The 26,077-nt window shown below is 44.3% G+C and overlaps 1 long non-coding RNA gene across 2 annotated transcripts in view; it reads left to right on the top strand.

Annotated features, from left to right (window-relative positions):
- LOC125633941 (uncharacterized) overlaps positions 1-26,077 on the top strand; it is an 85,478-nt gene that overhangs the window by 57,459 nt on the left and 1,942 nt on the right. For both annotated transcript variants that reach the window (XR_007355735.2, XR_012667500.1), the window contains exons 2-3: positions 21,651-21,743; positions 25,821-25,918. This is a non-coding gene — a long non-coding RNA (uncharacterized LOC125633941). The remainder of the gene's footprint in view (positions 1-21,650; positions 21,744-25,820; positions 25,919-26,077) is intronic.

Here is a 26,077-nt window from a genome sequence, read left to right as displayed (position 1 = left end):
TTGCAATAGGATGTTGTGGTGGCCAAAAGTATTACTTGGTTAAAAAAAGAACTGGATAAATTCCTGGAGGTTAGGTCCATCAATGATTATTAGCCAAGATGGTCAGGGATACAACTCCATGTTTGAGGCAATCCTAAACCTCTGACTACCAGAAGCCAGGCATGGAAGGCAGGGTGCATCAGTCCATAATTGCCCTGTTCTATAGACTGCCCCTGAATCTCAGGTATGGGCCACTGTTGGAGAGAGGACACTGAACAAGATGAACCATGTTCTGATCAGTATGGCAGATCTAATGTTCTTGTTACAATATTTAGTTTCCCTCAATGAACTCAAACCACCAGTCCAGCTGTGCAGGTGAGAATACTGATCTGTCTTTTTTAGAAACTTCTTTAAATGTCCTAAAATAGTTTTTCTGTTCATAACCATGTCCTCATTTGTAAAGGTCTATTATTGCATGGCCTTCCAGACAGAAGCAAGTGTTTTATGTCCCAATGGAAAGCTTGAATTTCCCCCTTTTCAAATGGTCCGAAGCTTCCACTTTGAATCCTCCTGAATCATGAAATATTGGACCTTAAACCTGTCATTTTTGCAGGACTGAATATTACCCATTATGCAGCTCAGGGCATTGGAGAGAAGTTCCCCATTTACGGGGGGGAAAGCTTGAAACACCATCAGTTGAGGTCATGTCCAAAGAGATCTCCATGGATGGATGGAGTCTTAAAAATCTACTTGCCCACCCCTTTGCCAGCATGAGGTTTAAAATATAATGATTAATGAACAAGCAGAATTTTTTACAAAAATGAATCACAAGAGAACTAGCATTTCTCTAATCCACATTACTTCTCAAAACACCAAGAAAGGGAGAAACACATTCTCCCTTTCAGATACAAAGAATTCCCCTTGCTTTCAATGGGAGCTATGTGCCTACAGCTGAAGGCAGAATTTTGCTGGGAGTGACTGAATACTAAGTGGGAGTGAAATGTCAAGATAACCAGATGTTTATTAGGGAGGCGAGAGAACAGAAAACTACAGTAGTCCAGGGTGGAAATCACATGACTCTTATCATACTGCATTATGGAATTCGAGTGCCTGGAAAAAAATATTTCTTGGATGGCACAATGGTGAAATAACCAGTGTGATGAATGGGAGCTTCAAGTGATAACACTGAGTAGAATAACTGCCAAATAGTCATCTGATTACTTCAAAACAGAAACCCTTTCAAGTCAGAGGCAAATTTTTAGTCAGGCAGAGTCGTCCATTTTCAACATTTTTATTATTAGAACAGGTTTTACAGGCGTTTGATACTGATCTTTGCTCTCCAGCTGAACACGGGGACTATGCAGAATGCATATAGTATAATAATAATACCCCCCCCCACTTATACAGCCGCTGGAGATCACAAAGCTAAGTACCATTATCCCCATTTTACGTACAAGGAAACAAAGAGAGGTGAAAGGGTGATTGGCCAATGCCCTGGGGAATGACCTAGGTAACTCTAGAGCTGCTACAACTGGAACTAAGGGGCCCATGCTGTGTAGATGGAGCTGAGACACATACATAGTCTCTTCAGATCAGGCGCAGAGGGGGACCTGTCACAGACACTCACTGGCAGGTTACAAAATGACATGCCCAAGGTCATGCAGAAGGCCAGTGGCAGGGCTGGGACTAGAATGCAGGCATCCTAGAGCAAGAGCCCGATTCAATAAAGAGCCTCAGAGGAAAGTACATCACTGAGTCTCGTGAGCATCAGAATGAAAATGTTTTCAGTAGTGGCTAAAAATAGAACGGATGCCTATAGAGGCCAGTACTAAAGAGCGTGAGACCAAAACAAAACACTGGGTGATGCCTAATTAGCAGGAACAAGGTTAGGTAAGACTGAAAACTAAACTGGCGTTGCTGAGATCCAGAAAATGAAACCCAAGTTAATGCCTGATCGGAGAGACAAGCCAGCTGTTACTGGTGGGTTAGCGCAGTGATTGGAACCTTCTCCGGGTTGCCTTCATTAGCAACAGCATCGTAGAAGGAAGCCAGGTGAGGTGCCTAGAGGTAGGCCACGTTCCAGAGTGTGTGTCATGCACGGGGGGGATGAGTGGGTCACGGCATTGGACTGAGTTCCCGTTAGAGATGAGCTCAAGTTACAAACCTCAGATTCAATTCAAGACGTCCCGAGATGGGTATTTACTTGCACGTTCTGTCCAATCCCCTGAAACACTTGTGGCAATATCTGCGAGAGCCGGGCATTAAAAAGAGCAGTGTCTGAGCTTTATTGGGGTACACGCAGACAGAACAGAAGCAGTCTCCTGCGTGATTTGTAAAACGCTTTGCCAATCCTGCAGGAAGAAAGGTGCTCTATAAAATACAAATATCACATGGGTTATACATGGCCTGTTTCAGTGGGATTGGAAACTGCCCCAGTACCAAGGTCAAATTAATCTTTTGCACAATTAAATATGTCACATGTCTACAGAAGCCTTCAAAGTCAGCCTTGAAATACAAGCAACAGAAGTGAATCCTTGAGTCTCCATGTTCTACAGTGGGGTTTGTGTAGGTTTGCACTGAAAGAGGAGGTTGCCCTCTTCCAGCAATGGGACAGAATAGGGAGAGTGTTCACCACTTGATTTCCCACTGATAAATTTGCCCTGGTAAATTGGGGCTCCAAAAATCATATACCCAGACCCAATGCCTTTCATCCCAAAGTATTTGCAGGGAAGGAGCCTTTCACCTTTCACTGAGATGCAACAAACTCTGGGGTGGAACATGACAGCAGCAACATGTATCAGAACATAACATCACTATGCCGTTTAGGAGAGGTAGGAAAGAGGAACACCATACGACGTTAAACAAAGACTGACATATTAGGAGAAAATGCCAGTGGGCCAATAACTGCATAGACATTGCAGCACACAGAGCCAAATCTGCATTGTAATGGACTTTTAAAAATCACTAACTATTCTGAATGCTGAAAGGCCAGATGGCGAACCTCATACAGGTGAGCAATTACTTGCATGAGCACATATGGGAAGAAATCAGTGGAACTACTATTATGAAGTCATTGGAATTACTAGTGCAAGTAGCTGCTTGCCGGGGGTTCACAATCTGGCTCCAAGCAGAGCAGCATTTATGAGGAGACCCCAGAGCTGCCCCTCCGTGTATGACTACACTTGAGTTTGTAGCTGTGTTTTCACACGTGTTCATCAATGCAGCTGTAAAATGTGATTGTAGCATAGGCAGGACACAAACTTTGGTTGCTAGTCTCATTTAACCCTAGACTGTAGGGGAGGCTTAAATGTGACTCAGAACAGCATTTTGTGCAGGAATTTACAGTCACATTAGTTCAGACGTGTTAGTTAACATGCTAAAACACAAGTTAAGCTTCTAGGATCCTCAGAGACTAACGGAAATGAGAAAGGGAAAAGGAGGCATTAAAAGGTAAAATAAAATGTAATTCCATCAAGGGGAATTTTGACTCACAGAAACTCGTTTAATGGAGTGGAATAAGCTACCACCCTGCTGCAGATCCCAGGATAAAAGAGACAAAGAAAGCAAAGCCTCTTGGGCTAACCTCCGGCAAGCGCATTTGAGCCTCTTAGCCAAGCTGTGTTTCAGTAACACATCAGAAGGAGCATGGGCTGTTAAATGATTCAAGCCAGAGGAGATTTGCAGTGCTGGAAAGTGAAGTGTGTGTGTGAGTGAAAGAGAGAGAGAGAGAGAGAGAAAAGCATTACAGAAAAAAATTAACAGCAAATCATCGAGGGGAATTAGCCTCTAAATCACAGAGTGGAAATTACAGCTGAAAAGGGGGAAAATGCCAGAACCTGCATTGTAATTTGTCCTGCTTCTAAATTATGCATGATATGTATATTGAAATTAAAACCTGACGTATGATGTACAGTAAATGATTTAGAATGGCTCTTTCATCAAGTGTGAACTGGCTCCTGGGATACTGATACGTGATGTTAGTTAAATATACACCGCTGTCCCAGCCTGGTGCCTATGCAGGACTTCTCACTACGCTACACTTGTGCAAGCAGTAAAATATTCCTTAAGCAGCTCTGCCCAGTTCTGAATTTTAATACTCATTCAGCTCCAACAATGAAATAAACATAGTGTCAATGAGTTAGCCCTGTCTGCACTCTCGATGTTATGTCACGTTAAGCAGCTTAACTCTGTCTGAAGGCAAGTGGCATTGTTTGCATCCATAATAGTCATTTCTAAACCATTTTACAGAACCATGTTTGAATCTGGCTGATGAGGATGCTAGCCTTGAAAATGGTTCCCTCTCAAGTTGCATGAAGTGTGGCTGTTTTGTTTCATAAAGGTTTCATACGAATGTCTTCTTCATTTGCCATTAACGTGGGTTGGCATCTATACTCTTCTTCCTAACTCTCCCCTTCCCTCTGCCCCCACCATGTTCTGCTTTGAATTTTACATTCAAACAGTTTTGCCAAGAAACCATGGAATATAGGCTGGAACCTCGAAGGACATAGCATTTCAAATCACCCAGTGAAGACATATAATTTCTCCATCAACACCTGACTACTATCTTCTGGATATGAATAGAACCGTAGGAGGATAATGCCAAATACTGCATCCATCATCACTTATTACTGGTATTTTAGCAGCACCTAAAGGCTCCAACTGAGGTCAAGGCCTCATTGTGCTCGGCACTGTAAAAACACATATTGAGACAGTCCTTGCCCCAAGTTGCTTAAAATCTAAAAAGACAACATGTGGGAGGGGAAACAAAAGCACAGGGAGATGAAGCAACTTGCCTCAGATCATAATACAGCAGATCAGTGGCAGAACTCAGGTAACCTGAATCACAGTTCAGTGCCCTACTCACTAGAGCGCACTGCCTCTCACAAACTGGTCTGTTAGTTGCCAAAGCACCAAAGCATGCTCAGTTTTAGCTGGCAAGAGACCTGTCCAAAATGGACAACTTTGAATCCAATTTGGAGCCACCAAGAATCATTCAAGTGTAGCTGCAAACTCAAAACAAGAGTTGAACCCGGATTGGAACCAAACCAGGACATGAGTGGTGTTGAGGTGCACCCAAAGAAGAAACGCCATTCATTCATATTCCTTAAGAAAGAGGTTTGTGACATAGTGGTGAATGGCAAGTGCTCCAACATCAATGGATGATGTCTTGAGGAGGAGGAGAGAGAAGATCTCTGTATGTTTTAGAGCAGTTGGCACCCTCCCCTCACTCATCAGTCTATTGTTAAAGTCTGCTATTAACCACATTGTGTCCCACTAGCTTTAAGAAGCCAGGATGGTCGGTACTGGAACTGCAGGTGGTGGTAGACCAGGAAACCAAGGACATCCTCATTAGCAATCACATCTAACCCAGCCAGAAGGAACTGTCCACTAAGAGCCCTAGAGTGTTACAACCAAAAGGCATGACCTGGCTAATCTGGAGTTTCTGGACTTGATTCTGTTCTGACTCCTTTGTGCTGCTGTGTCATGGGGGAAGGCCATAGTGGTGGAGAGAGGAAAGGAGACATTCAAATACATAATAGATTTTGCATCCGATCTGTCTTCTGAAATGCAGGAATTTGAGCTGGGAGCTGGGAGCGCTAGGGCATGCCTCTATACTGCTTTGTTCACTGCACACCTGCATACCTCTCTTTAGCTGCCTTATGGCCCAGAGATTGGCTTAACACATGGCGTTCGAGCTATGTATCAAGGTTTTCCTGTTAAAAGTGTAACAGTCCAGGATAGCAACTTGCAAGCTTCACATTGACTTCAATAGAGAACTCATATGTTCCATGGGTAGACTTACTGTTTCAGTGGAGAGCAGTGTTGCAAATCCAAGAGACATACAAGATATGGCGTTATGGGACAATTGTAAGCTGGCCCTATGGAAACCATAGGATGGCTAGTATCTAAGTTTCTGGGTTTTAAAGGGCTATAAAGAGAACTGTTTGGGGTGCAGCATATCTCTGATAGTTCACAGCTCTCCTATTCCTGGGCAGCATCACTGATACTGTTTTTCTGGCGTTGAAGTTCATGGGCCAGATCCTCAACTGGTGTATACCTCCATTGAAGTCAATGCTATGCTGATTTACACCCGCTGATGATCTAGCCCCCACATTTATACTACAAGGAACCACAGTTCCATGAGACCAATGATACAGGCGTTGATGAGGCTGGATCATCTCCACTAAATACACCAAAACATCTGGAAAAGTTTATATATAGCAACAGAAAAAGCTAATGCAGCAATGTTGGATTATTTGTGGAATGATGGCACCTGCTTATAAACCTGAAAAAGGTACATATGCCCTCTCGCAATAGCTGGTCTTGTTAGTTGAGATTCAAATCTTTACAACCAACCGCAAAACAATGAGTCTCTCCTACAGGTTCTGTGTACATAACTAAACTGGGAGATAATATAAGAGGACCGGCAACACTTGAGATAGACTAAACTAAAAGAATGCGAGGTACTATCTTGGGTAAAGTAGGGGCTGATTATATACTATGTTACACTGTAACCAACAAATAATCAGGACTTTTGAGCTTGTGGTTAAGACAAGGGAGTTGGATTCAGGAGAGTTGCTTTAATTCTCAGCAGAGCAACTACCTTCCTGTGTGACCTTGGGTAAGTCACTTAATCTCTCTGTGCCTCAATTCCATCCTCCAGTTCATCCTTAGTCTGTCTTGCCTCTTTGCGGCAGAGGCTGGCTCTGACTCTGTGTTTCAACACAGCTGAGGACAACAATGGGGCCCTCTTACGGCTACAGCAATGCCAATAATGATTTGTACTTTTCCCTTGTTTTCAGTACAATACATTTTATCCTGCCCAGGTCCTGTCCTGTAGTCTTCTCTAACTCATTATCCTTGATGCAAGATTGTGGAGAGACTTACCAATCAGTGTTCAGAGTTTGATAGTTATATACAAGACAGTAATAAAAAACACCCATTGATTTCTTTCTGTGTGCACACACCTGGCTTGATCCACTAAACATTACTCAGGCAGACTATTATTTTATTTATTTATCTGTATTACCATAGAGCTATTGGAGAGATGGTCACAACTTACGGATACTTTCAGTTCAGCCTCTCTTTAAGCAAGGATGGAACTTAATTTTATGGAATCCAGAGTCTCCTAGTTTTTTGCAGGGTAGCATGAATTATGTTGGGTAAAGGACTAAATTGATAGGATAATAACACAACGTGCTTTGATAGAAGATAACATAGGCTGGTTTATTACTGCCTTATGCTGTAAGCACCAACAGGACTAGCCTTGGGACTGTTAAAACACTAGGCTACTGACACTTCTGCACCACGAGCAGGAACTCAGGGCAGGTTTCTACTGGGGTCCCTGTGAAGCTAGGCACCCCAAGACTCCCGCCCAGCAGGACCTAAATGGTGGCTCCCCGCAGCCCACTGATTGGCCCATGTCGGTATATAAACCAGGAAGCCACTGCAGGGAGCTATGTGAGCTGTGATGTAGTATGCCTGCTTGCTTCTGTTTCAGACTGTCCCTTCCTGTGAACTTTAGACTCTGGCTCTTGATCCCAGTTTTTCCCTGACTCGGTTACTTGCCTTCTGTCTGTAACCTGATGCCTGACCCTGACTTCCTGGTATCCTGACCTGGCTTGACCCTGACTCCACTGCATGTCTTCTGACTGCAACTTGGTAACTGACCAGCCCTGACACATGCTGTCTCTTGTGCGTCCTCCGTTTCTGGGTCACAAGGCTTAAGAGTGTGGTGGAAGCTGCATGCTCAGCCCTTGGGAGGGGAGGCAGAGAGAAGTACCTCACTGTTCATTCCGAGGGATCTTTCACTGGTTTTGAGCTCGTGGTTCATGACTTGCTGCTCATCGGCCTATAGGACCTAGTGGGTACAGAGGGAGTTTCCAGGATACAGAGAGGCGATTGATGGCAGGAACGTAAGAAAGAGCACCACACTGCCAGTGCAGAGGAAATCAAGGGACAGAAATTGTAAACTTTTGTTCCTGGGTTCCAATAGCTGGACCAAACGTCATTCTGGCTCCGGAGCTGAGTATTCGTGCCCATGTATACGCACCAACACATCTAAAACAATGGATGAATGTACTCACAAGTGCCTGTACCTTTGTAATTCCTGACAGAGGGCAAAAACCTGCTGCTCGTTTTGAGTTCAGTTCCCTTGGCCTTCTGGAACACAGTGCTTGGGCTAGAAACACCAGATTGTGTAGTAGCAGTTACATTCCCTGGCTTGTCAGTAGAGCTACTAAACATTTCCCTTTAAAAAAGGAAATGGTTTTCCCCCCAAAAAATTGGGGGTGGGGGCAGGGGGAGATTGGCTTTCATTGGAAACATGGGGATGGGGGGGAATCATGATAATATTTTTTTAAAAAGAAAGCTTTGGAGTTTCATGCTGAAAAACTGGCATTTTCCAACCATCACTACTTGTTGGATAAGAGGCAATATTTACATATTTAATTATTTCCCTTTCTACCTGATGTCCTCTATTCCCTCTGGTTTCATACTCTTCCTCTTTCTGCTCTCTCTAATCCCTGATCATTTCTTTTGCATTTTGTACCACCCAGTGCTACAACCAAAATGAATAGAAAGTCGACTTTTTGCACTTTATCCTATGTGGGAGGCTGGTAGCAGCACGAGCTATGGGTGAATCAGTTTGTGTAAAATGAAAATCTCTGAACTTTCCCCAAAATTTTAGAAGGTTTTTTTTTTTTTTAATTTCCAATTTTTATGGGGGACTAGAACCAGAAGTGCCAACGTACTATGCCAAATGGCCTTATAAACAGGCCAGATCCTCAGTTTCAAGTGCATTGGCACCTGAACTATGGAACGATGCCCATTTATACCAGCTGGAGATCTGACTTAGTATTTCTGGTCAGGAGTGGAAACAGGACTACTAGAAATAGCATGAAAAAGCCTGACCACAGGCCTGCCTCGGTTTCCCTTCTGAGTCCCCACTAACTCTACACCAGACTCACTTGCCTCAGTAATACCCCTCCTGACTTGGTTTATTACAAAAACATATTTCAGCTAATCCATAACAAAACTCCCCAAACAGTCCATGCTTCACCTTCGGTGCATATAGTCCTTAAAATCACACCTCTTTTCACCCATTAACTTGACACAGACCACATTCTGGTATCTTCTCTACCTGGACTCTTTGTCAGTCATCATCTGTCCCTCAGTCAGAACAGCCACCCCAGCACTTAAACCTGAAAGGCAACCACACGCTTCCCAGTGGGAACACCCACAGCTTCTCTGCTGGGAGATCATTCTCACCAGAGAAGCATCCACCATTCCCCCTGGCTTCAGCTGTCTGGTTTAGAGGTCAGCAGGTAACTCCCTTTGCCCCTCTCTAACCTTCTGTCCTCTCCAACCCTGGCTCTCTGGCTTTAGGGAGGTCTTGCTGCTCTCCTGCCTCCAGCCTACCCCAAGAACCACCTACAGCTTCCTTCAGGGACCTCCTTCTTTCTCCTGGTTTCTGGCAGCTCTCACCTGCCAATCTCCTGACTCTCCCATCTCTGACAGCTCTCACCCGCCCTTCCTGACTGAACCCTGGCAAGCCTGACTCATCAGGTCTCTCGCCCTCTAGGGCCTAGGTGCCTCTTCTAAGCCCAGTTGGAGTGAGCTGATGAGTCTCCCTGTGACACATCCATATGGACATTACTGGCAAGGATAGCCATCCCTTGTTGAACCTGTAAATCTGCAACATGGGCTGGGTAGGGTAAATTGAATGGAAGGTAAGTGGGGCATTTTGACTCAAGTTCCATTGATGTGCACATGATATACCAAGGTATGCATAGAGAAAGACAGAGCAGTAGCATCAAAGCCTCAAGATGGAGCATGGAAGTCTCAGTTGTGTCCTATTACCCCACCGCCACCGGTGTTTCCCAGAGAGCTGAAGCCCTCTAGGCACCATACATGTGCTGGGAAACGCATGTTACAGGATCTTGACAGGAAAGTGAGAGTTAGAAACTGAGTAGACTCATCAGGACAAGAAATGGAAGAAAGGGAAGTGCACAGAAGAACCAGAATCAACACCCTCTCTCTGCCCCTTTGGTACGTTCTGCTGGGCACTAACTTTCTGTTCCTCCTGGGCAAATATCGGCTTGAGGAGAATGTCTGTAGTGGAAGATAGTTAAATGATATATGGGATCCACTAGGAAAATTTCTGTCTCTGCATTTGAACTTGGGCATGTTTGTCTTTCAGTTGTACCCTGCATGTAAATCTTCCTCATGCTGTCATTTCTGACAATATTAAACTAGGTTGTGGTTTGTTTTTTTGCATGCAGGATACAAATTTAAGTCCATTCTTTGCTATACCCTCACATGATTGGGAGAGCCCAAAAACATTTATTTGGTCATTTCAATGCTCAACATTGCCTAGAGTTTTCAAATTTTCCTCTACATTTTAACTGGCAAAATCTAACTTAGATGGCCTCTGTTCCCACAGCAGCTGAGCACCTTCTGATCTGTAGTGCATTCTGCGTCACATCACCCCTAGGAGTTAGGGAAGGGCTATTTTAACCAGTTGGCAGCTGCAGGATTGAGGCAGAGAGAGAAGCACAGGGTCATGCATGAAGTTTGTGGTAGAGTAGGGAATTGAAACCAGGTCTCCTGAGTCCAAAACAGCAACCTAACCACTGGACCATCCTTCTTCTCACATGGCCTGCAGCTTGAAAAAGAAGCCCAAACCCTTCCATGTACAAACACTGATGACTTTCTTCCTCAACTGCAGATTTAGTCTCTTGCTCAGTTAACTTTAACCAGATCCTTCTTTCCCCAGTACACTGCTGTTTAGCCAAGCCCACCCCTAGGAAAGGATAACTGACATGTCTTGCCCTGATCCCACGCTTTGAGTTGCTGTACCTTTGAGGAGCATGCTATCAACACGCACCACTGGAGGATGCTTCCCTCCTCTCTCCACCATGGGACTCAGATCTCAGAGAGGTCCCTCCCTACTTTTGAGGTTGACTAACTGGGTCTGTCTTGAATCCTCACAGAATCTTGCACTAGCGGGGTTGCCAGAGCCTGACCCACCCAGGAGGGGAGTGTGAAGGAGCTCTGCATGCTACTGTGGATGGGGCTTTCCCCATTCTCTCTATGCATTAATCCCATGGGGCTAACGGGAGCTACTCTCATCCACTGAGCAAAGAATGGACTCCCACACAGAAAACCAGTGACTATGGGTATGATCCAGAAACACCACCAAGTATGGGAGTCTTTCCCATAGAATCATAGAATAACAGAGTTGGAAGGGACCTCTGGAGGCCATCTAGTCCAACCCCCTGCCCAGAGCAGGACCAATCCCAGCTAAATCATCCCAGCCAGGGCTTTGTCAAGCCTGACCTTAAAAACTTCTAAGGAAGGGGATTCCACCACCTCCCTAGGTAACGCATTCCAGTGTTTCACCACCCTCCTAGTGAAAAAGTTTTTCCTAATATCCAACCTAAACCTCCCCCACTGCAACTTGAGACCATTACTCCTTGTTCTGTCATCTGCTATCACTGAGAATAGTCTAGATCCATCCTCTTTGGATCCATCTTTCAGGTAGTTAAAAGCAGCTATCAAATCCCCCCTCATTCTTCTCTTCCATAGACTAAACAATCCCAGTTCCCTCAGCCTCTCCTCATAAGTCATGTGTTCCAGACCCCTAATCATTTTTGTTGCCCTTCGCTGGACTCTCTCCAATTTCTCCACATCCTTCTTGTAGTGTGGGGCCCAAAACTGGACACAGTACTCCAGATGAGGCCTCACCAATGTCGAATAGAGGGGAACGATCATGTCCCTCGATCTGATTGACTTCAGTGGGCTCTAGATTTGGCCCTGTAGCTTTGTACCATGCTCAGCAGAGTGTAGGCATGGTGGGACCAAGCCAGTAGGGTGGTCTAGGGTAAGGAGAAGCACTCTTTCTTTTCTCGGAGAACCTCCTGGTTGAGTGTCAGAAGAGAGTTCAAAGGTGGCCTTTATAGGCATCTGAAGCAGCTTGCTGCAGCTCTTTCTTCCTGACTTTAATCCAGCTGCCGTAGTGATCCAGCTGGCACTGGTCTGGAATTTACTACATGCTCAAACACTTTCTCTGAAAGTGGCTGCTGCAGTAGGGGAAGATGCCTCTTGCTCACCCAACTTACGATGGCTGAAGGCCTAGTAACAGATGTCTTGTCCTCCTTTCCCATGTGTTTTTTTACTGCTTTCCTGGACCGCAGCACGTTACATTACTGTGGGCAGCTAACTGCCATGTCAAAAAGCAGAAACAGGTTCCCTCATTTGGACTGACACTCTGATGGCAGCAGGCAACTGCTAATGGTGCGACGCGCACTGCTCAGAACAAAAGCTTTATTCCATCTCCCTATTTGATTCCTTCTTTACCAACAGCCACGCTACCTCTCAACTGCACGGGGGCCAAGGAGGAGGAAGGGGCAGGGAAATGTTACAAAAGTGCAAGGTTTCAACACGCTTACTAAGCTTGTGATTTACTTGTAGAGCTTAGCTCTTTTTGCCAATTATTTTAATGATGCTGCAGGCGCTCCTCATGCTTGCACAGTTGCTGTGCTGCTGAAACAGTCTGGGCAGATCACATGGGTAATATTCCGACAGAGAATGGGTCACCCAGTAAGAAAAAGCAGCTTGGGGAAACCACTCCTCCTTTGCCAGGCCTCCCCTTCCCTCCTCCCCTTGTCTGTCTGCCTCTCTCTCTCGCTCGCACTCTCTTTGAAAGCTTTGAAGGCTTAAATCTCAGATGGGGGCTTCCTTGAGCTTTTACTGCCTTTTCTATCCCAAAAAGCTTATGTTCACTCAAAATGGCAATTACTCGAGTTTAATTGAAACCATTTTGTGTCTCTCCAGACTCAGTGCTTGATCTCAATAGTAAATGAACTTACAACATATTTTTATTACTCAGGGCTCTGTAGTCCTGTAAGCCCGCTCGGCTGAGTTAGGCTTTCCCTTTCCTACATAATTCATACCTTATTCAGTTCTGAGCGAGCTCCTGTAGATTTGAGCCGTGATAAGAGCATGAATGGAGCCGTCTACATTTGAAATCAGGTACACGGACTGAAGAGTTTACCTAACATTTGTCAGTGTGTTATTGTTTGTTGGTATTGCGGTAGCATTTGGAGGCCTGCACGGAGATTGGTCCTCTAAATATACACATAGTAAGGGTATGTCTACACTATAAGTGTCACAGCTGCAGGTACACTACACTAGTGTAGACACATAGCCCTGGTCTATGCTACAAAGCCAGATCGATGTAACGTTGATCTAACTCTATAAGCGTCTACACTGTATTGTTGCTCCCGTTTATGTAACTCGCCCACTACGCCGACTTAATAACTCCACCTCCGTGAGAGGCGTAACCGTTAGGTCAACGTAGTTAGGTCGACACAGTGTCAACGTAGACGCTGCGTTGCTTACATCAACAGTGGCTGCCTGTCAGAAGCCGTCTCACAGTCCCTCACAATGGCAGGTAAATCAGTGCAAGCGACCCTGGGGAGGAGGCCCGCCGCCGACATGAGAGCGGACATGCAAAAGCGATTTAAGTGCTGCCGCGGCAGTGCACTGACGTAAGGTAGGTCAACTTAATTTTGTAGTGTGGACATGGCCTTACTACAGTGCGGAAGGTCTTTCTTTACTTTAGTAAATCCTGGTAGCTCGGTTGACAGAAGAATTCTTCCATTGACCTAGCTGTGTCGATAGTGGGGGGTTAGATTGACCTAACTAATGCCACACAGGGCATGAAATTTCCACAGTCCTGAGCAATGTAGCTAGGTTGACCTAAGTTTTTAGGTGTGGACCAGGCCTCAAAGGTAATGCCTGTCTCAGAGAGTTTATCTACTAAATAGGCAACATGGATAAGAGTGGAGAAGGGAAGGGTTATTTTCTCCATTTTTACAGATGGGGCAAAAAAAATGAAGGTCCTGATCATACAATGTGATCAGAGCCCTGCACCCACACACAACCCCATTGACTGCCGTGGAACCCCACCTATAGCCTCGGTGTTGCACGTGAAGCCTCTGGCAGAGGTAGGAATTGAGCTCAGATTGCCCGAGTCCTATTCCAGTGCTTAACTCCAATCCCAGCCTTCCTGCTTGACTGCAGTAGAATAAAATGCTAACTGGGGATCAACTTAACCCTTTGTCTCCAATGCACAGGTATTTTTGCTGGCATACTGGATAAAAATGTATTAATCGAAACTGTGTGAAATGTTGGAAGTGAAATCTGAACCAAAGTGAAACCCAAAGTGACAAACCCAAAACTCGGACTAGGTCAGCCACAATGCCAGTGACCCAATTTATGGTATTGTCTCAAACCCATATGGAATCCTGATTGGCTGCTGTCAGCAGTTTTGCCAGTTCCCATTCAAGCTGCGGGGGAGTGTTGCCATTATGGGCAAGTTTGGCTGCAGTTGTCCAGCTCCCCGAAGGAGCTCTGTTTGTACCGGCTGAGGATGTGTCGCCATGCCCTCCTGGAGTCACCACGGACATTGCTGCCTTTCTCCGACTTGGCGTTATTCTAAGAATTTCATGCCATTTTATAATCAGTCTTGCATGACAGGGTACTGTCTGCACCACTGAAAGGCAGTCTCCTTTTTAAGATGTTTTCGCTTTCAGGCTGCCTTAAAAGCTCTTGTATCAAGAACCTGGTTTTCTTTAAAGGTTTGCTCTAACAAAGTGCTTGCAATCATGATTAGAAAACTTTCCAAACCTGCTCTCAGTTTGCTTAACTGATGAGATCCTGACTGGGTCCTGGGAGGTAAGCATGTCCCCAGGTGAGGCTTAGGAAAGGGAAGCCAGACAACACCCTCAGGGGAGGAGGTAAACACAGGGATTTTGGAAGCTGCTACATCAAATGGCCAGGGAATTATGATTAAAAGACTAGTCTGACCCAGGGATAAAGGTTAAAATCCTGGTTCTACTGAAGTCAATGGAAGTTTTTCCCCTTGAATGCAGTGGAACTATAAGGGAACAGCTATTCATGTGTTAAAATAATCTAACCTTATCAGACCTAATGCTGAGTAGCAGAAAGGGGTTAGCCAAGAAACTGGAGCCGAAGGAAGGTTCCTTAGTAGTGAAAGGGCCACTTAATCTGTAAAGATCACTTGTATTTAGGAAGTGGCAATGTTCCTAACTAGGCGTCCACTCTGCTCCTAATGGAATTTTGCCATTGACTTTGATAGGAGCAGGATTGGCCCTTTAAAATGGAGCCCAGAAAGAGCCCCGAGTAATTTACCGCAGAAAGGGTGGAAAGGCCCTAGGCAGCAGTAGCATCATGATGGTGATAGTTAATACTGAGGGGTATGGAGTGCCTCGAATTTCTCCAAGAACTTCTGAATGGTAGCTGGGGATGTGGTGTGGTGTGGTGTGACAGGACACTGGAAAGCAGTTGACCCCGGATTTCTGTTTTGATGAACTAGCAGTGTTATAAACAATGTGTCGGGCACAAATGAGGGAAAGATTGAGCCATGATTTTTCTGCACTGGAGCACGTCCAAAGCCAAAGCCCTGGGTCTGAAAACCATTCTCTTTGTGGGACTAGGAAATCTAAATCTAAACTTTTCAGCCTACGCAAGGAGAGCAGAACTGTTACCTGTTACAGTGCTTACTCCCCTTCCTAGCCCCAGTGCCCAGAGCACCAGCATCTGGAGCTTTGAAGCCTATGGACATTGTGCCCTGCTCTGAAAGACGGAAGCCAGAATTTTGAAAAATGGGTGCCTAAAGTTAGACTCTGAGGGCCAGATTTACAAAGGTATTTGGGCATCTAAAAAAGTAGATGTCTAACCTTCTTAGTCAAGGGAAGTTGGGCACCTAACTCACTTAAGTGTTTTTGAAAATCCCACTAGGTGTCTACATCTTTAGGTTGCAGGTATGTAGGTATTTTTCAAATATCTTTAAAAAATTGGCCCTTAAATCCTTATTTAGGAGCCTGAATAATTGGTCAGACTTTCAAAAGTGCTGTGTGCTCCACAGCTCCCACTGCAGTGAGTGAGGTAGTTTGAATGTAAAATCAAGCCATGGTAGCAGGTCCATAGCTAAGGCGGCTAACTCACTTTCCAGCACAGACGGGATTTTCAAAAGCGCTCAGCGTTGGCCTAGTTCTGCCTCCATTCGCGTCAACGGTAAAACTCCCATTGACAGCAGGGGGAGCAGAGTTGGGTCAATGTTGGGTACTTCTGAATATTCCACTATCTAAAACCAACTGTGACCCATGCAACCTTCAGGCCCTGTGTTGTATGCAGTGTTGTTGTCACTGTGTCAGTCCCAGAATCTTAGGGCATGTGGTGAAGATGCTCTATGCCGAGGGGAGAGAGCTCTCCCATTGGCATAAAAAAACCACCCCCGCGAGGGGCACAAGCTATGTCGGTGGGAGATCTTCTCCCGCGGGCAGCACTGTGCCCACTCGCGCTTATGCTGGTGCAATTTATGTCGCTCAGGAATGGAATATTCACACCCCGATCTGATTTTTTCCATCATGCTTGAGATTTTTCCTGTGCTGGGTAAATAAAGCCCAGGTATTTTGGGGAAAAGAAGCACAGGATTGAGCCGTTAGGATATGTCTTCAGCCTTAAATCCATTGCTTTTTGAAAGGCCCTTTACACTTTTCTCTCCAACCTGGTGTTCTCCCAAATGTTGCCCTCTGATTTTTATACAATCACTGGATTCAGCTTTTTTATTGGTCCTTTGGAACATTTTTAATTATCCCTAAAAGATCATAATCAGCTGCAAGGAAACAACCTGAAAAAGTAACACACTGATTAAAGCATCTATAGCTGTTGGAGTTCTGTGGCATGATGCTTCCAGCTGTTTAAGTTGGGTAAAAGAGCATTTTAATGGCTCAAAGCCATTTAAAAATGTGTTTTTTATACATATAGCACATGCCACTGTTTGCCAGCTGGCCTTGACTGACAGCAAATTGCCTGGCCTATAACCTACTGCACCATAAAGCTGCCTGATTCTAATGGGTTATTTATCCTTTCTTGCTATTACCCCATTGTTTGTTTAAAAATAGCAATATTAAAAATTCCTTTGTCACTAGCAGGGCTGATTAGGAGATTGTTGTAAAGTACTAGCTGGCAATCTTGAGGGGCATCAAAATCTATTTACATCTCCTAACACAACCGGGATATTCTCTTTGCTAATTTACTGCTGACATTAAAGAGCTTCATTTGGACAGTTTACACCTGGCAATCCAGCAACCTCTACATTCAAAGGATTCTTTAGAGAAGCTGAAAGGTCTTTCCTTGGCTTCAATGGACTTTGAATCAGGCCCCAAATCAAAATATTTCAGTAACTGAAACCCATGTGGTTGGGCCTGAAAACACAGAATGGTATTTTCTGCAACTCTTTAAGTTACTATGGCAATTTGTATGCACAATTCACCAGCAGGGTGGATGGGCTGGACAGCTTAATACACTAGTACAATTTCCCACCTAAGCCATAAGTCTGAGCACTTAAATAAACCTTTCAGCTCTTGCCTTTTGTTCTTGCTATGGGGACATTAAGCAACAACCTTTTGTAGCTGGACTTCTCCACACGCTCTGCGCAGCTTCAGAGGTTGACCACAATGTGTCTGGGGTGCGCTGTGGGTGAAATTCATACCCACGCAGTGGACCAACATAAGGCCTATGTACAACTTAAGTCATATTTTGAGGGTTTTTATGCAACATACATGGTGCATATGAATTGCACTGGCCCTTTGCCCAGGAGTGAATTTACAGGCTTGTTAAAAGCGGGATATACATTTTACCTAGAAATCTTCACCACCATCTGGTGCAGAGGAATTGTGTGCTTTGCAGTTTTCCGCTGAGAACTAAAATGCATGCATGTCTGTGTGTTTCTGGGGCATGATGGGGTGTGGTACCTTGTGCTAACGAAGCTGGTTTTACTGGCATTCATTTAGGATGGCTGCATTACTGTGAATGATACAGTTCATCCTGACCTAGTGATAATGAAACCTTCATATTACCACATTGTGATGGGGTGTATCAACCCCATCCTGCCACAGTCACTAAGGGGTTAAGACAAAAACATGAAAAATGTCATAGAAAACTTTCAGCAAAAATGACAAGACAAAAAAGACCCCCACCAGAACAACATTTATTTGCATCACTATTTTTTAATCTCTTCGGGGGGGGGGGAGGAATTCCCCACCAGCCGTAGCGATGAACATTTCATTTCACTGGGCAATGTGGAATTTCAGCTTTCCACTAATATAAAGACTGTGGCCTTGATTCCCCAAACACTTATGCATGAGCTTAACAGTTATGACTTCTATGGGACTGTTCTTGTCGGTAACGGTAAGCATGTCAGTAAGTGTTTGCAGGATCAGAATCCGTGGGTTGTATTCTGGATGGCTGGCTTGTATAAGATGAATTTGACTAGCAGTTGTTGGGTATCAGACCAGTAATCCATGGTCTCACCTGATCCAGGCTCCTGACATCTTTTGTGGGGCGGGAAGGAGGGTGAAGAATAATATTTGGTGGGCTGTTTTGTTTTGGTTTGGTTTTAAAAAGTGACTGTTGGAAATCTACTCAGAGGTTTGGAATGTTAGCCCCAGTCCCCACGGAGACTGATCAGGGAGCAGAGAGTAGGTGAGAAGGTCAAAGATGCAAAATAAATGAAATTTATTCCATGGTTCCACAGCTTGTTTGTTTATTTAGTGTTTTGATTTATTTAAAATGAGTTTATCCCATGGCTGAGTAAAGGAATTTATTCAATGTTTGTCATACTCACCCACCACATGTGAGTGTGTACGGAGTGTATGTGTGTAAAAATATATATCATATAGAAATATGATTCAAAACAATATAAACGGCAAAAATCAAACACCCCCATAGTAATGCTATTCTAACTGCACCATTCAAATTAGAAAATGCAAAGTTTAAGGCACCAACAGGAATGTTAACCAAAATACACTGCGCATCCTGTATGTTTTATGCTGTATGGTGTCTTAAGATCCTGATTCCTGACAAAACTTAAGGACATGCCTGACTTTAGGACTATTTGCAGCATGTTTTGAAACGAATAAATGTGTAAAATTAAATGGATAAGTCACTGTATGCAAGAGTGTAAACTCAAGTTGTTAAATATAGTAATCTGCTCAAATACACATTTAAGAAGAAATGCAGGTAACATTTCTATCCTTCTGTGCATCATGGGCTGGTTAAAGTTGTTGTAGGAGATGTAATTTTTATATTTCCTGACACTTGAACCCTAAAATTCCACAGTCGTTTGCTTTTAATTTTCTAGGGGTTTCCTATTTTCAGGGGGTGAGGAGGGAAGGGTCTGGGACATAAATGCTCCCTTGCACAGCCAACAGATACCAATGCCCACCTACTAACTGGGTGATGCTGATGAACTTTGGAAAGTTATAATTCCTTTTATGAATATGTCGCATCTCCCTCTTCTTATGCTCTTGGATCTACAATCTTTACAAGAGGAAGATTCCAGTGACAGCCTGGTTGCTAATTTTGGAGCAGTGTGTGCCATACAAATTCCAGGAAAATGAAAACCCTGGCAGCTGACTGCTCTTAACAGTTGCTGGAAGAAGAGAGAGAAATCAGGAGGAGGTTCTCATGGGCAATCCACCTGAAGTGCTGAACTTGAAGGATGGCAGATTGCAGTCTTCCAGGGAGCGTGGGGCACAATTGCTGAGGAAAGATGTAGGGAAGACAGGAAAAGCAGAAGGACGCTGAGGAAGGATGGAGGAGAGAGGTGCAGAGGGGAGAACAGTCATGCATATTTGCTGCTATGATTGAGATTTAGCAGCAACACCTCTGGTTTAGCTGACAAAGACCTGATGCATCAACATCCCTCCACAGCCCCCAAGGATGTCCTGTTGCTGCTTGAATGTATTAGACTGGTGCTCCAATATGGGGCAAGACCTATGCAGAGAAAATCAAACACAGGCCTGATCAGACATATATTGTCACTCTCATGTACCACAGCAGTATTCTTCCAAGGGGAAGGGCTGGACTTGGTCCAGTGTCCTACCTGGCCAAGCTGAACCAAGCACTGTAAAGACTTGAACCTGGATATGGCTTCTTCTTATACTGCCTCATCTTCTAGGAGCATTTCTTCACTGCTCACCTTCCAAACAATCAGGCATAGAAATAGGACAGCCAGAGGATGCAGGACATGGAGCCATCAAACAGCTCTCAATGTTCAAAAAAAGCCAGGTGGACCTTCTTGAAAATCTCCCACAATCCTCTAGGCCGGCAGCACTGTAGGAGACTATGTGTAGGATAGCTGCCTGGATTCTTTCAGAGTACACTGACACTAAGATGTGGACAGACACTCCCAGGCTTGGCTGGCTGCTGTAGTGGCCACAAATCTGCTGTGTAGATATCCTGAATGGTGTTTGTTGTAACACAGGTCAGACCGCTGTATTGGAGCCCATTTATACTAAACGAGGTTCCATCGACAGTGAGGTTGATACGTTGTAGACTCAGAGATGACCTTTAATGCAAGAGGCTTGTATTCCTGCTGGGCCTTGAAGGCTACAATAGGAACTGTCATCAGCCACCCCCCAAGGATTAGGGCCAGACTTTCAAAGGTATTTAGGAACCTAAAGATGCAGAAAGGCACCTACTGGGATTTTCCAATAGTGTCCATTTGCATTGTTAGGTACCTTTGATCTTAAATGTATTTCCGCTTGTTCCTATTCAGCATGACAAAAGGGCAGCCCGGTTACAATAGGAAAAAATGGTTCAGCGGGGTGTTTTACATACACTCTTTTTTGTGGTATAATTGTAGATGCTTTCTCCAATTTGATACAGATTGTTGAGGGTAGGGTGTTTTTCTTTGACGGGGCATGCTTTGCAGGGCTTTATTTTACAGCTCTCTTATTTCTTCAGTTCTGCACTCAGGTCAAATACAAACTTCTGGGGGCTTTTTTTTGGGGGGGGGGGGAGGGAAGGGGAGAAGGGCAAACACTGTTAGTTGGAGTTGTCTATCTCAGTCTCCTGTGGACCATCCCACCCACCGGCTACATTATCTTCTGTTGACTTCTATGCAATTAGCCACAGTCGGGTTGAGTAAAAACAAACTTCTGATCTATGTTCAGAATTGCAGTGATTTAATGTAAGCTATATGTATTAGAGTCAGGGCTGGAGGCCCAGCCAGACTCAAAGCGATAGCATGCTAAACACTTTACAAACACAGAGGACAGTCTCTATTCCAAAGAGCTCGCAAACTAAATCAGGACAGACACGTGGTAGGAGGGTAAACAGGAACAGAATGGTGAAGTGATTTGCTTGGGATTACCCAACAGACTAGTGTCAGGAATACGGTCCGGGTCCCCTAAGTCACAAATCAGTGCCCTATATACTGGACCCTACTACCCCACTGAGTTCTGATGCAGGAGGGATGATCCGGGGGTTAGGGTGTTGGCCTGGTATTTGGGAGGATGGTGTTCAATTCCCTGCCTTGCACAGTCTTCCTATGGGACCATGGGCAAGCTATGTAAGCCCAGATCCTCAAAAGTATTTATGTAGGTGCCTAACTCCCATTGACTTCGTCTCTCTGTGCCTCAGTTCCCCATCTGTGACATGGGATAATAGCACTTCCCTACGTCCCAGGAGAGTTGTGAGGATAAACGGTACAAGATCATGAGGGGCTCTAATACTACAGCAATGGACACCGTGTTACCCTTGTCTGATTTTACTTCTTTCTATTCTATTTCCAGGGGAGGAGCACCCGGGAAGCCCAATCAAGATCAGGTCCCCATCATGCTAGGCACCATACCAAGACATAGTCCCTACTCCAAACAGCAGACACTGTAAGGTTCCACTCCTATAACTGGATCTTCATGGGCTGACTCTGTTGCAGTCCCTACTGTAGTCAACAGGGCTCTGCCCAGGCCCAAGATCTCACGCCGATCTGATTTCAGCAGCAAGGCCTCTAAGACTATCACTTATAAGAGCCTTGTTAACTATTAGTTTTTTCAGCTAATGTGATGTGAGTTGACAAAGCAGGTGGCAGAGGAGGGATGTTCCAGGGGTTAGAGGCATAGGCTTCCTGTGTGACTTTAGGCAAGTCGGTTAGGGCTAAATCTACAAAGGGACTTAATTGCTTAAATCCAACACTTATGTGCTATTGAGAGTCTCAAAACCTCTGCTCGGCTGCTGTCTTGCTCTATGGGTACCTAGGTTTCTGCTAGGAAAGTCCCATAGGTCAATGGTTCTCAACCAGGGGTACACGCATCCCTGGGTGTACGCAGAGGTCTTCCAGGGGTTACATCAACTCATCTAGATATCTGCCTAGTTTTACAACAGGCTACATAAAAAGCCCTAACAAAGTCAGTACAGACTAAAAGTTCATACAGACAATGACTTGTTTATACTGCTCTATATACTGTACACTGAAATGTAAGTACAGTATTTATATTCCAGTTGATTTATGTTATAATTATAGGGTAAAAAGGAGAAAGTCAGCATTTTTTCACTAATAGTGAGCTGTGACACTTTCGTATTTGTATGTCCTGATTTTGTAAGCAAGTAGTTTTTAAGTGACGTGAAACTTAAAAACTAAAAGACAAATCAGACTCCTGAAAGAGGAACAGTAGTTTGGGAAGGTTGAGAGCAACTGCCCTAGGTGCCTATGTTTCTGCTGTTGGGCATGTGCAAAATCACCTAAGTCCTGATGTTGATGCTCATGCCTAAATTCTGGCAGGATTCTTCAACTGGGCATCCCCCTGCCTATCTCACTTGAGGGGCTTGGTCTGGTAGATGTTCTTAGGCCTTCCACAAAAGACAAGTGAGGCTGACTGGGATGGGAGTCAGGGGATGTACCCACCCCAGCATACCTAATAGCCAGGGCCCTTACCTCGGAGTGAGAAACCTGCTTTCAGATCCCCACCACTCACCTGATTCACAGCAAGGACTTACACTTGGGTCTCCTACATCTCAGGAGTGCCCTCACCTTGGAGCTATTGGCTATTCTGGAGTGGGGTCTCAGTGTCTCATGCTGAAGCTGTTTTACTTTGTATGGACTACATATTCCTGGGTGAGACTGACTGGATAGCTCAGTGGTTAGGGCCCTCAGGTAGGAGACCTCAGTTCAAGTCTTTGCTGAGGAATGTTTTATTTATACAAAGTGGTATAGCTTCACCAGGAGATATTGAGAGCCTCATTCCATGATAGCCAAGAGCCTGGGGATTGGGGCTCTGATGTGGAACAGGAGAGACCAACGTTCGAATCTCTGCTCCAAACCAGCCAGAGCAGGGATTTGAAAATGAGTCTCTCACATCCCAGGTGAGGGCCCTAACCACTGGGCCTCTGGCTAGAACTGGCTGACCTGGCTTAGTCACCTAACTCCAGCAGAAGGCTCACAGCTGAGAAAACTGATTGGCGTAGATGCCTAACTACATATCAGTGGTGGGGCCTCTCCTTGACATTTCTTACTGACTAGCTTAGGGGCTCCCCACTGAGGTTGCTGGCCTCTGTGAATCCCATCCTTAGGTGCCAAACTCCTTCTGCATAGGATAGAGAATCTGGTCACCTAACCGTGAATTTCACTGGGCAGCAGGGGGCCTAAAAGTTAGGGGTTGAAATATCTAACTCCCTTTGTGGATCTGTTCCTTAGGGATGGTCTACCCTACAAATTAGGTTGGCTTAACTACATCGCTCAAGGCTGTGAAAAACCCTGTGCGATGTAGTTAAGACGACCTAATTTGTAGCATTAGATGCCGCTAGAATATTTCCCTCAACCTACCAGCTGCCTCTTAGGTGGATTTACTACAGTGAGGGGAGAACCCCTTCCGGTGGTGTAGTAAGTGTCTACACTACAGCTGCACCACTTTAGTGTTTCAAGTGTAGACACACCCCCAATAAGCATAATAATACTGCTCTACTTCACAGGAGTAGTGTGAGGGTAAATACATGTCAAGATTGTTAGGTTCTCAGCTATTAGGGTAAAGGAGGCCATATAAGTACTGTAGATAGATAGAAAGCCACGATAAGTTGGGGGAGCAGGGCAGGGTATTGCTACTAATGTCTGGTCTCTGTATTATAGGAGTGCTCCCCAATATGTTGTAGGTGGAACTTTCCAAAAGCCCCAGAGGGACTTAGGATGGGACCCATGCTCCTAACCCACTTAGACTATTTTGAACACCCCCACCCTGTTCTCATCTTACAGTAGATGTAAAAAAAATTAATCCACCAAAAGCTACATTAAGAGCAACATTAAAGATGATAGACTATGTCTGAACTAAGACAAATTATAGCTAACGCTCCTCTGAAAACTAGACAGAGCTGGGAACAAGGCAAGTAATTGAAACAGCGATCAAAACCAACCCTGAAAACAGCTTTACTTTCAACGTAAAACAAATGTCATGAGTGAGTGCTTGTGCAGAGTACATACCATACAGAAGCCACAAAACTGTATTGTTTTTTCCCGCAGTCCTGTCTAGTTCTAATAGGATATTTCTATTCTAATAGGATATTTAAAAAGCTGGAATGATAATGAGCTGAGAAAACATGACTCTAGACCAGAAAATAAAATGGCAAGTGTTCATTATCAAGGGAATATTGGCAAATAAGTGTTAGAGAACAAGAATGCCTGATGATGCAATGTTTTTCATCTGACACTGAGCACAGAAAACCTTTTCATATGCTCTAAATCTGCAGCTACAATAAAGCCTTCATAGAGACAATCTGCTTAAACTGAACGTCATACTTGCCTTTTATTTTAATTTAATTGCAAAACGCTATCCAGTTTCACTGCTCAAATATGCAGCTTTTAAGGCAATATGCACAGCTCTGTATTAGCCTCCATTTTATTTGACGTCAGTATCTCTGCAGTGACGAAGTTATAAGCTACTGAAGTGACATAACTGTGATGCAGTCATCTCTTTTATGCAGGATAACACCCACACCTAGCTTTTTAACCATTAAGATTTATATAATTGAAAAACCCTGCTTGTTCTTGACCTTCCTGTTTGAATCCTCTACCTCTCCATAACAGTATTGTTCAAATGTCCGATTTTACACCACTGAAGTCGGTGGAAGTTTTGCCATTGACTTAAACGACAACAGGATAAAGCTGAATAGTATTGGGATAAAGCAAGTATTTGGCCCCAAATAATGCCTACCTCTGGTACACTACTTTTTATCAGTAGATCTCCATCCACTTTACGAAAGAGGTCAGTATGATTATCCCCATTTGATAGATGGGGAATCCAAAGAACAGAGAAGGGAACTGATTTGCCCCATATCTTCCAACAGGCCAGTGGTGCACCTGAGAGTGGAACTCTGGTCTCCAAGCCAGCGCACTATCCAATGAGCCATATAGCCTCCCACAATAAATGATATTCGTTATTTATTTAACACATTGTTATGCCTAAAAATCAGACATGACTCCATTGTGCTAAGGGCTGTAAAAATATATGAAACAGCTGGAAATGCGTTTTTGTTGTTGCAAATTTCAAAATTTTGCTGAAATTTACAATTTTGAAATTTCAGGGGGAAAGTATAGAGGAGGGGGTGAAGTTTATGTGAAAATGTTCATTTCCCCCTCTGGCCTTTTTGGCGTGTGTGTGTGTGTGAGAGAGAGAGTTGTTTTTTTTTTGTTTTCTGAGCAGCCCTATAAATGATAATCACAGACAATCAATCTGTCTCTTAGCGTTAATGCTGCACAAACATGTGAACTGATCACCATATTCTAGATCCTTTGCAGATGTAAATCAATTGATATTAATGGTGCTTCCCTTGGATTGAGAGCAACAGATGGCTCTGGAGACAGTGAAGTAATAAATCCATAAAACAAATATGGCCTTTAGTGTGATCTGGATCTGAATGAATCTTGGGATTGGGGGGGAATGCTGCAAATGTTCATTCCAATTGTGTTTGCTTTCCAGAAACACTTGTGCCCGTTGAATGGTGTCAGAAAACAAATTTCAAAGCCATATGTGTGAGAATTCCTGGAAACATAAGATTAGGACGGAAGACAGTCAAGGTCTGGAGTTTTATACCAATGCATTTCTCAGTCCCTGAGTTGCAGTCTACTTTATTCAGTTTGCAATTTTGCAGTACTGCACAATCACCGAATCAGTTTCTCTAACAATGTCATTTTCAGCTGAAAGGTTTGTTTGCTCCATACATAAGGCCTATTCTA

This window comes from Caretta caretta, chromosome 3 (assembly GCF_965140235.1).
Source record: "Caretta caretta isolate rCarCar2 chromosome 3, rCarCar1.hap1, whole genome shotgun sequence".
Taxonomy (NCBI): Eukaryota; Metazoa; Chordata; order Testudines; family Cheloniidae; genus Caretta; species Caretta caretta.
Note: the sequence above shows the minus strand (reverse complement) of the source record. Positions and strands in the feature narration are given on the sequence as shown.